The sequence below is a fragment of the Vespula pensylvanica genome, chromosome 4, assembly GCF_014466175.1.
Source record: "Vespula pensylvanica isolate Volc-1 chromosome 4, ASM1446617v1, whole genome shotgun sequence".
NCBI classification, from domain to species: Eukaryota; Metazoa; Arthropoda; class Insecta; order Hymenoptera; family Vespidae; genus Vespula; species Vespula pensylvanica.
In genome coordinates this window covers 2,479,394-2,492,005 of record NC_057688.1, presented here as the reverse complement: position 1 = coordinate 2,492,005, position 12,612 = coordinate 2,479,394, and positions in this window count along the sequence as shown.

Below are 12,612 nucleotides of genomic sequence, written 5' to 3'. Positions count from 1 at the left end.
TAAGACTAAACAATACTTTCGGCAATTTTATAATTGTTTAAGCCATGTATAATGTGTAGGAACAACGATAATGTAATATGTAAAAACTAGTACGGTCATTAAACCATTGCACAGCTCATAATACCCATTAAATATAAAATAATATAATGTTATTATTTCAAATCAGATAAATTTTGGACTCCGAGTCCTTGACTGGATATAATATCAACAAACACGTGAACGCCTTTGTTATTGAAGCAGTCTTCTTTCGCATTCCGACGAAATAACATCGAGGCTCTCTCTCTCTGCAAACGTGTAAGTTTAAATAATACTTTCGATAATTTTATTGTTATTTGAACGATATATAATGTTCACGGAATATAATAAACCAATATTTCAAGAATAGTACATTCGTTTAAACATTATATACCTCGTAATACGCCTTGAATATAGAATATAATTTTAAACTTGGAATCCTTGACTGTATATAATATCAACAAACGCGTGGATTGCCTTTGTTATTGAAGCAGTCTTTTTCCGCATTTCGACGAATAAACATCGGAGCGCTTTCTCTCTTAAAATCGATAAGATTAAACAATACTTTCGGCAATTTTATAATTGTTTAAGCCATGTATAATGTGTACGAACAACGATAAAGTAATATGTAAAGAATAATACGCACATTAAACTATTGCATAGCTCGTAATACGCATTAAATATAAAATAATATAAAGTTATTATTTCAAATCAGATAAATTTTGAACTCCGAAACCTTGACTGGATATAATATCAACAAACTCGTGATCGCCTTTGTTATTGAAGCAGTCTTCTTTCGCATTCCGAGGAATTGACATCGAAGCTCTCTCTCCCTCTCCAAACGGGTAAGTTTAAATACTACTTTCGATAATTTTGTAGTTATTTAAACGATATATAGTGTACACGGAATATAATAAACCAATATTTCAAAAATACTACATTCGTTTAAACATTATATAGCTCGTAATACGTCTTAAATATAGAATATAATTTTGAACTCGGAATCCTTGACCGGATATAATATCAACAAACGCGTGATTGCCTTTGTTATTGAATCAGTCTTGTTTCGCATTTCGAGGGATTAACATCGAAGCTTTCTCTCTCCGAACGGGTAAGATTAAATATTTAATATTTTCGGTAATTTTATAATTATTCAAACGATATATAGTATACATGGAATATAATAAACCAATGTTGAAAGAATAGTATATTCGTTGAATCATTACGTAGCTTGTAATACGTGTTAAATATAAAATAATATCAATTATTCCAATAGAGCTGAATTTTGTACGCTTCGTTGTCTGCATCTAAAATCAAGAAAAACAAACATTTCATTGACCTTCATTGTTACTGATCCAGTCTTCTTGTATATTCCGATGATTCATCTCAACATTGAAATTCACTATTCCCATATACATAAAGTTAGTAAATTTATAATTTCATTTAATTTACGTTTCTGTCTAATTATTTAAATTGTTTATATTATCGCGAAGTAGAATAGATATCAGTCGATTCTTCATGTTTCGACAGGGTTAATATTTAAAGTAATTAGGAGACTTAAATATATTTTTATATCAAACATTTCTCCAATATATTCAACAATTTCTTATTATAACAATGATACTAATAATATTGTTTATATATTTTTTATTTTAGAAATTCATTACAAAGATACACGTAATTGAAAGAATCGTATATTATTTTGCTAACTAGAAGCAATGTTCGTTTGTTTTACTCGATTTAGAAAGCAAATTAACTATGGATAATGCTATTCATAATTATTAATTAATCGCTATTAATAAATAACTATAGCATATTAGAGTTAGTGCATCATTGAAGAGGATCTCAACCAACTTTGATGTCGACCTACCTCGTTTTCAACCACCTACGATGAATTATCCACTCTCATTTTTGAACTACATACCGGACAAGTGTTTTGGAGTCATCGCAGAACTTTTTAAGTAATAAGTAAATTTTTAAGTTCCTTTGATCGCTCAGTCGTGAAACTTAAGAATGAAAGGTCCGAATAGATACGAATGATGGGTCGTAATTTGTAGAAAAACATTGAGTTTCCATGAGTAACTTTCTTTGGAGATTTATTCAGGAATGATTTCTTATTTTTTGATTCATTAAATTAGGATACGGTCTTGTTGCCTCATACGCCATATATAATTATAATTATTCATAGGTTTATAATTATTTGCACTTTAACATCTGTATTCAGGAATATTCATAAGTTATAATAATTAATGAGTTAGAAGACATTCGCGATAGATAGTTTTTGGATTACAAGCGAAATTATGCATGATTTTGTAAGAAGATGGAGTTGAAACAAGCATACTGGGATATTTGCCAAGTTTTCACTTTGCCACACGTTACGAGAAAATAATATTTCTTTTGATTAGGATCAAGAATTTTTTATTTTCTTTCATTTTTTAAAGACGAATCGGAGTAAATTTAGAATTTTATCTTTCATAAATAATAATCATATATATATATATTTTAATAAATAATATATATATGTATATATGTATCTATTTCTTTCTTTCATTATTTCTTTTATTTTAAAATCAAGTTTTATTAGAGTCGTTAAATTAGAATATTTTAAAATTACGAAACAAATAGAAAATTGTAATTTTAGAGAACGCTGAAACTGCATTGAATAAAAGTGCACACGAAGGTGAAATAAGCACATAAATATATACGATGTTCTTTATTTCGAGCGTTTTACGGAAATATTAAAGATTGAGAATTTTTCATTTCTGATATAATTAATACAATACAAGTTATGAAATATCAAGGATATCAAGTTATGGATATTTACAAGCATATGACATTTACGAGAATATATATTTATAGGGTTATATATGTGATTTACGGAAACGATAACAAAATTTATAGCCATAAAAAATAAATCTCACTATACTATCGATTTAAAATCGATCGTATTGAATACATACCGATTAAAATTTTTCTACGGGAGAATATAAAACCTTTCGATTAGATGAAATGCATTTTATTCTAATTTTCAAATAGATCAATAGATTTCACGATGCTATCGATATAAAATCAATTACGTTGAACACATTAAACAAAAATAGTAATAAAAAATGTAAAACTAGTACAATTAACAAACGATAAAAGACTTTTCAAAACAAAGATCTTTCAATTTTTAGAAAACAAAGATTTTTAATGTTCAGAGGAGAATAGTTTGCTATATGAGTTTTGTTTCTTTGTCATATGTATTGCTATCTTTATTAAAATTTCTATTATATAATAACATGATTGTTATATTACAAAAAAAGTAGTGGTATATCTTATACTAACACTGATATGGGCGTATAACGAAGCAGTATTCTCTATTGCATTTGTAATTTGTATATTTTCTCTACCGTACCTATCGTATAAAATCACATGAAAGATATTAGAAGGGGAGTCTTAAGCTCTTCTACGTCAGTAATCTAATCGAGATTTTTTAGAAGATTACTTATCTATTTATTATGCGTACATGCTTTGTTATTCCTTGATGCTTACGTATACACGCCTATATCAAAATTCGATCGATATCAAAACCAACTCTTCGGTTCGCCCAGGAAACTGCATGATCACACGATACACGTACACGTAAACACATATTTAGAAAACATCGAAATCGCGTAGAACTCCAAACAGAATCGAAACATTTTATATCTATCAAAAGTTTCAGCGAGGTAATACTTTTCGTAGTATAGTAAGTAAGATATATAAGAAACTTTCTTTGGTCGCGTCGAAAAAGTAATTACTTAGATGTGTCAGTTAGAAAATTAATTGTTTTTGTTTTACTTTTTGTCGAGCTTAAATTCGATATTAGCGTGAAAGAAAATCGAAACGATCGACGTCGGATTAGAGAAGAAAAATGGTATAGAATTGGGCAGTTTGTGAGCGTTCATATGTCAAAGAATGTCGTCGAATTAGAACGATCTCTCACGTTGCCATGGAAAGAAACCCTCTCGTGAAGGTAGGGTAACGAGTGAGAGAGAGAGAGAGAGAGAGAGAGAGAGAGAGAGAGAGAGAGAAGAGAGGAAACGAGTGGGTGAAGTTTGCTAAACAGCCGGGAAACTTTCGACGACAGGAAATTTGATGAGGGTCCAGCCGAAACAAAAGAAGTACGTATGTACACACCAAGCAGTCGTCTTGGAACGATAAAAGCTGTCGCGACCCTTTTCGATCAGCGCAACCTCGGAGAAAATGTGCTCGTTTGTTTCTGTACCACCCTTTGCGAATTTCTCGTCGTTGTCGTCGTTTTCGTCATCTCGATGATTCCTCACTGACCTCTTTTTTCATTCTACGTGTTAAGGAATGTTAAATCCGTCATTATAAATCGATAAGAAATTTTTTTTCTTTTCCATGGATTTCATCGTACGTGAAAGAAAATGAAAAGATGAGAGAAGAGAACGAAACAGTAGAAAGAAAAAGAAACGTGTAGTTTTCTATCGATCGACTACTTTCGATTCTTTCAATCCCACTGTCGCTTCGGTTAATGCTAAGTTTTCCAGTACGAACTTATCTTTAAGAATCTGTATATCGGGAAGTGGAACGAATCGAAGTTTATTTCGAAATAAACGATTTCGAAAAGAAAAAGAAGAAGGAAAGAAAGAAAGAAAGAAAGAAGGAATCTTTTTCCTGTTTTCCTCTTTTTTTTTCCTTTTTTTTTTCTTTGATATTTTCTTTTCGCGTAGTGATATCAATCTTTACCGGAGATGCTTACGTCACGTGGAAAATGTTAACAACACGTTTCCTACATTAAAAACATTTATTGAATACGTCCGGTAATGGAATATTAAAAAATTTTCGACTTTACCTATTATAATTTCAAGATTCGTCGAGCTTAGAAAGTCTCTCAATGTTTTAATTTATACACGGACTTATATCAATTAGAGGCACGATAAAAAAGAGTGCGACTAAAGAGAGAGTACGATGGTGAGACTCTTATGTTTGCGGTGCAATGATCTACACTTTCTGTTGAAACGTTGCATCACGTAAAGCGTTCTTCAAGAACTACGTTTGCCTTTGCATTTCCTTTTTCCTCTGTTTAATGTCACCTTCGTTATACGCGCTAGATTTGCGTATGCAAAGTACTTCGTCTATCTTTCTGCCTGCCTGCCTCTCTCTCTCTCTTTCTCTCTTCCTCTCTCTATTTACCTCCTCTCATCTTACTCACGAGAAGAACCATCAAATTTATGATGACGTTTACCGTAAGTATCAGCTCTACTAAATTAATGTCTTCTTATTAATTGATTATAATAAGCGTTTTAGATGTACGATATCGCTAACAATTATCTCTTTCTCTCTCTCTCTCTCTCTCTTTTCTTCTCTCTTTCCCTCTCCATCTCTCTCTTTTAATTTTTTTTTCCTTTTAAGATAAAAAACTCCATAAACGTAAGCTTTCCAAATTTAAGATACTTTCGTGGTAATGACAAGTCTTAAACTTCAGCGTTAATAGGTTGGTATATTGTTTCAACGAGCGTGTTCTCTCTCCATCGGACGTTTTTTAGAGGATAAAACTTTTATCGAGTTAATTAAAAGCTTTACTAGAAGTTATCGCTCTTCTCGACAGTCCAACTTGTTCTGGACGTTTTAACGTATGTCCCTTTATGGCTCTCCTCCGTACGGTATCAAAACGAGTCGTTGAAAATGATATAAAATATATCGTATATCTAGCGTTACGATTCTTATTTAATTTATATTTATATAGGACAATAAGAGAAATTTTAAAGACTATCTAGGAAACGTTTTTCCAGATTGCGAGAAGAGAACACGTTGCTTCGAGTTAGCTTCGAGTTAGTTTGTTGATAATTGTGAGTGTTGGCTCACGAAGTTGGATACTTGAAATGGATGGTCGATACTCGTGGATATCCTCGCGGAGGAGAGTTTCTGCCTTCCAGGTAAGAGGCTTGTTTGCGGCAAGAACGTGCTGTGAACCTTGCTGCAGAGCTTACCGGAAGTCAAGCTTCAGGAATAATAAGACGTCTCCTTTCCTTCGGTCTCTCTCTTTCTTCCTTTCTCCTTTTCTCTCTATCTTTGTAGATTTCTCTTTCCTTTGCTTTTTTGACTTTCTTCCTTCTTCTTTCATTCGTTTCTTCGTTTTTACACTTTTAAAACTTAAAACCTTCAAAAACTTTTTTATTAAAGCTTTATCACCATTTACTTTTTCAATTCATCTATGAATTCGATCATCGAACGGTAGATTCTCTTATCCTTTGATAGAAACTGTAGTTTTCGTCTTATTCTATTTCATTTCGAGGGATGAAAAAATAACGAATCGAATTTATTAAATCACGATAATTTCCTTTTGAGAGATAGAGAATGGTACTCAATCTACCGAAACACGTTATCCAATTGAGAGCGGTAGCAAAGTCGAGTATTATATGCATATTCAAAGTGAATATTCATTGGCTGTGGTAGGCGTGGAGCATGTACTTGAGACGATGGTATAAACACTTTACGAGTCTATGTATTATTCTATTATATATGTATGTATGCATATATATATATATATATATATATATATATATATATTTTAAAGAGTAGAAACTTGTCTATCGTTCGTTGAGATTTAAGTATAATTAAGATGATTAAAGTCAATAAATTATTATTTTCTTTTACGATTAACTCGATCAATTTTGATTGATTCGTTTCGAAAGTTGAAAATTCGATTATCAATCGATTATTAAGGTAATCGTAATAAGAGAAGATTGTTTCACTTTAGTCTGAAGACGTAATCTTGGTTGAATATCGTAAGCGGGTAGAAGCGATAGCTAATGATTCACGGAAATACCAGCTTTTCGGGAGAACTAGTCGTAGGATCGTCTTGAAGAGATCAAAGAGGTAGACCTTCTCTCAAACGATCGTAATAATTATGCGAGATTCCTCAGTCGTACACGTTAATTATGAAAGCTTGTCGAATCGTTCTTCTTCGTATAACAAATAAACCAATCAGATTTCGCGAATCCTTGCAGGTTGAAATAATTTCACGAGTTGTTCCTTGATTTTCTATAATTCAATCTTTTTTCGCATCTGAAAAAAGAAAATAGAATTATATAACATGAAATTGTATTATTTATTTATTACATTATAATGTAAGTTATATCAATGTAACTAACAATAAGTATATATCCTTATAGAATTTAGAAAATTTTCATTTTTAGATATGAACTAACGATTAATTTTGCGACAAAGAATGAGACAAAATTTGTAGTACGCTGATACAAATATGAATGTGTGATTTTAAAGTTAAATGGCGTTATAAAGTCAATTAGGGAAATTTTTAATAATTGAAAGTGGATGTGTGAAATTTATTTCGGTTAAAAATAAAATCGTACTAATGAAAGCAGGAATCTTTGCATAAATTATTCAATTAGGATCAAGCTATATAAAATATTTTTTATTAGTATAAGAGAAAGAAATGATTTGTTTCTTCTTTTATGCCGAGAGAAGTTAAATCTTCATTAGGAATTTAATTCATTTAATTCGTCCTTTACGGTCAGCGGATTAAGCATTTAAAGATATTTGAAGAAAGAAAAAGGATAAAAAAAGGAGAAGATGGACATAATAATCTTTTCTTCTTTTAAAAAATGTTCTGACATTCGAAGAATATGTATTCTTTCCTTTTCACTAGAATAGCACAAATCTCGTACGTCTTTTTGAAACGCATCTTTAATCCCGATCGGACCGATTGAAAGTGAATCAACTCGAATAATTATTCATCGTCGCTAAAAGGTTCTTTCGACGTTAGTACGATAAAAGTTTAAAGAAAATGCCTCGTACAATGTTCCCACTCCATTCGACTCGTTCATCACATTTTTATCTTTTATCCCTCGTAACGTTTTCTCGAATATTTCCGGCTCGTAAACTCAAAATCAGTGTGTACGCACCCAGAAGCGATTTATCCGTTCATGTCGGTGGGACGAAGAAAAGAGAAAGAAAACGAGAAAGAGAGAAGAAGAGAGAAAGTATGCGAGTGGCATGGTGCAACCTCGTAACTAAAAATCTTTTCTAAAACTAAAACAATGGCCCAAGAAGTTGAAGGATTTTATCGGCTGGTTCGTCGTTAAGATTAGAGCTTTTTTCTTCGTATTATTTTTTTCATACCCTCTCCTTTTTCTCTCTTTCTGCCTTACTTTTTTCTCTACGTTCTTTCTCATCTTCCTTTCATTCTTTAATCCTCTTTAACGTCTAAAGGAAAAGGGGTGAGAGATACGGAGGGATGGCCGGTTAGTTGTGAGCACCTCCACGCGGAAACTCTTTTTATTGATGGCGATAAACATTTTTATAGACCCCATGAGAATTACTAGTTTTTACGGTGTACCCCTTCTCCCTCCGACGTCCGCAATCTTCCTCCATCTTTTGCCTTTTCTTCGCCGACGGCCTTTATGACCTTTCGCTCTTTACGAAATTTCCTTTTTTTCCCTTTCCCCTTCGATCTTTCGCTACAACTACCACTACCACTACTTCGCTTTTCATAACGATCGAAGTAGATCTTATATATGGAATATATTTTATATTTAAATTATTAAAAAAAATTTAGATTCGTAATAAGAGTACTAGAAGATTGTATTAGAAGATGTATTCACGACAAATTCAATAGTTTCTTACAAAAGGTCTTACAACATAATTTCGATAATATTCTTGGAAATTAATTAAAATGTATCGTATCACGTAGAGATACGAACGTTGCACGTACATAAGTACATGCACGTTACAAATTCTTAACGAGCAGTTTCCCGTGGAACTATCTTCATTCTCTTTACTAACTTAACTTTAACGTAACTAAAATTGCATTCTATCATGAATACCGATCATGTGTACTAATCTTCATTGAAACGTTTCCGACATTGAAGTAGTATATAGGAAACTGGCATGGGTGTCTAGGCAGAATGGCGGTGGTTGTTAAACATCGTGGATCACGAAAGTTCTAGAGACTCAGAGGTCTCTCTCTCTCTCTCTCTCTCTCCCTCTCTCTCTCTTTCTCTCTCTTTCGTTTCAAAGATGAAACAAGAAGGAGAGAGATAGAACATCGTATCTATCCACAGTCGCTTCTATCGAGTGTCTGCGCCAACTATAACCAAGAAACTTATCCCTTTCGTACTAATGAGCCGACGATATTATTACAGCCCCGCGGGCTGCACGTTTGGCCTTTCTCTTGCTTGTACGACACATCGTATTGGCACTGTTATTTCCTATTTGTGCATCCGCAGTAGCTTGTAAATGAGAAGCACGTAGGACACATACAATAGAAATGTCATTTTCTATTGGACCCGTCTCACCTATGCATGCGTCCTTACGAATTTCTCCTTTTGGGTCAACGATGCTTTTCTATGGCGATATCTTTAATTAAATACAGTTAAGCCGTTTCGATTTAAACAGAGAAAGTGTGTATTTCAATGAGAAGTTTCGAAGAGGCGATAAGGATTTGAAACGACGAGGATCGTTTTAAGGAGTTCGTCGTTTGTATAATATTATCTGAATTAAATCAAATTTAATATCATGCGAAGAAGAATGATATGTATTATATATATATATATATATATATATATATATATATATATATATATACTTGTAATACATAAGAACTATTTATAGACTGATTATTATAAACTATTTATAGATTGAATGATATATATGTATATCATTCAATGTATATTCAATGTACATTCATATGTATATGATGAGATGTTGTTAAAGAATAGTAGAAAAAGATAAAAATAATTGACTTTCATTAAATATTTTTGGTCTATTTCGTCTTTGAGATTACTTCAATAGCGTACGAGATAGGATAGACCACGGTTGAGAGAAAGAATATATGAAAGGATAGATGGAAAATTCAGAAAATTCTTGTCTACTTGTCGTTTACCTTCCGCACGTTTCACTATCCTTTTCTTTCTTTTTCTTTTCCTCTTTCTTTTCTTTTTTTCTTTTCTTTTCTTTTCCTTTCTTTTTTACTTGCGTATTTCGTCGACAATACGGCCCTGTTCGTCGATACTTCTTTCGATATAACACGAAGCAAAAACAGAAGGGAAGATGAAAAAAGAAAGAAAGGGAACGAGAGAGAAAGAGAGAGAAAGATAGAAAAGAGGTTGCTATGAGAGAATTCAGAGAGTGTTGGGCACACATGTTTCAATTTCGTTCTTCGTGTCGAGCTTCAGAGACGTTCCAGGTAAATTCAATATATTTCGAGAGACATACGTGTATATATTTCGTGTAGGTGGAAGCATAAAAACAAGATATTTCGCAGATACGTTTATGTACGAGTTGTTATTCTCTTGCGTTAATTAATGAAGTTTAATATTAATCTTTGGTGTCACATGTTAGAAGAATTTAATAGATAAGTTTATTTTTTTTATGAAGTGTAAGTAGAAGTGTAAGGGTAAATTAATTATTTAATTGGAATATTTAAAGCGATGTTTCTTAATTTTGATGATTAATTTATTAGAGGATGTAATTTAAAGAAAGAATGAACGTAAAATATTGTTGTGTTTATGTAGATTTTATATTTACTTTCCTTTTTTTCTTTTTATTAAAAATATCGTAATATTCACAAAGGACGATAGAAATTTAAATGGTCGAGCACAAATTTTACGGTCGTTGACGAATTTTTATTTTTTCTATTTCACATTTTTTAAATATTTTTACTGTCGTACATATATCTCGGTTTGCAATAGTTTTGAAAGTACAATAGCAAGAGAAAGAGAGAGAGAGAGAGAGAGAAAGAAAGTAAGAAAGAAAAAGTGAGTGAGTGAGTGAGTGAAAAAGACTGTGTTTTTTGCTGGTGATGCGTTTGGCGGTAAACGAAAATACATTTTTACTGAACAATAAGTTCGCTAAAATGATGAAATTATTGTATCAAATTTTAAAAGGCATTTACGGAGAGTCTGCATCAAGCGTGGTATGTCATATCCGATGAACGTGACGTTTTGTTCGCCCGTTTAATCGGATGCTTTCGAGCGGAAACGCCGACAAAAAAATAAAATAGAAAAAAAAAGAAAAAAAAAAGAATAACAGAAACAAAATGAAACAAAACAAAACGAGAGAGGTATAAAAACAGTCAAAAAAAAAAAAAAAGTACAACGAGCCTAGTAACAAGGGTAGAAGAAATTTTTGTGAAAATTTGGTACTGCGCTTGGGCGTCAGCGGTCTGACAACATGCATGTTTCTATCGAGGAAAGAGTTTCACGTTGTAGAGGACCGAGAAAGGGATGGTTGCTAACACAGCTGCGCAACCTCACACCCTTCATTTCTCTCTCTCTTTTTTTTCATAGACATATACTCACATACACACACACACACACACACACACACATATAATCCCCTTCCACTAGCTCTGGAATACCTCAAGAGCCGACTCTTATCTGATATCTTGTACATCTATGCTTGGAAAGGCTGCTCGGTGAAGCGAAATATTCGTCTTGTACGACGAGACCGTTCAAATTGAGATTCGATCGATTTGATACTCGTCGTTCCTCCATATCGCGGCTTCTCGAATTCTAATAAAATTTATCCTACCTTATACTCTCCTTCCCGTATACTTTTCCCTTCCTCCCTTCCTTCTTTCTCTTTTCTCTCCCTCCACATCTGTCACGCTCTTTATCTCTATCTATTTCTCGGTGACAAGACTGTACTAACCTTCTTCGATAGCAGACACCGATAATGTCGGTCCTTCCCTACTGTCTGCGTCGATAATGAAATCTTATTTCGTTGAGAAACGTGTTCGGTCTAGTGATAGATTTAAGGAAAGAAATCAAATTTTTTCTTTTATGTGTTTTCAAAAGAAAGATAGACAGAGAAAGAGAGAAAGAGAGAGAACGACGAGGGAGACGTTTAGTGTCAATACGATTTTTAAAAGTTTATAAAAATGAGTTTCATGAAATTTCTTTATATAAGCAATGACGAATTTTTCTTTTCTTTATAACAACTATTTCGAATTTTTTCGTCGTTATAAATACGTGTAAATCATTTTGAAAATTGCGGAAATAAAATATATTATGTTGCTTTAAATTAAAACGTATAGTTGCTTTATAATACGTTAACTTAAAATCGTTACCAATTATTCGATCTTTGTTAATTATTCACTGAAAATAACGAATATTTAACGTCAGTGAAAATTTTAAGCCATTTTTCGATGTTATTCGATTTAAAATATATATCTTGAATTATAAAAATGAAATTTCTGACTGGCGTCGTGGTCACGGTTTTTCATCCGTATAAACGAAACATATTTTTTCATCCCTTTCCCCTCTGTGCCACTTGCGGCGAATTTTATACACCGCGTTCGCGTGCGTTACTTCAATTTTTATGCATTTATTCGACGACACTTTTAACGCCACACACGTTCACGCCATGAAATTATTCATCGACGCACTTTCTCTCTCTCTCTCTTTCTCCTCTCTCATTTTTCGCAGTCTGTTCAATTTTATAATAAATGATTAACCTCAAAGCGATAATCATATGAATTCAATTCTATTCTTTCGATCGCTATTCGAATGAACAAAGGCTATATTATCAATATTAATATAATAACATGATCATTGTTTAGTTAAATGTAATTCATCTGGTAATAGT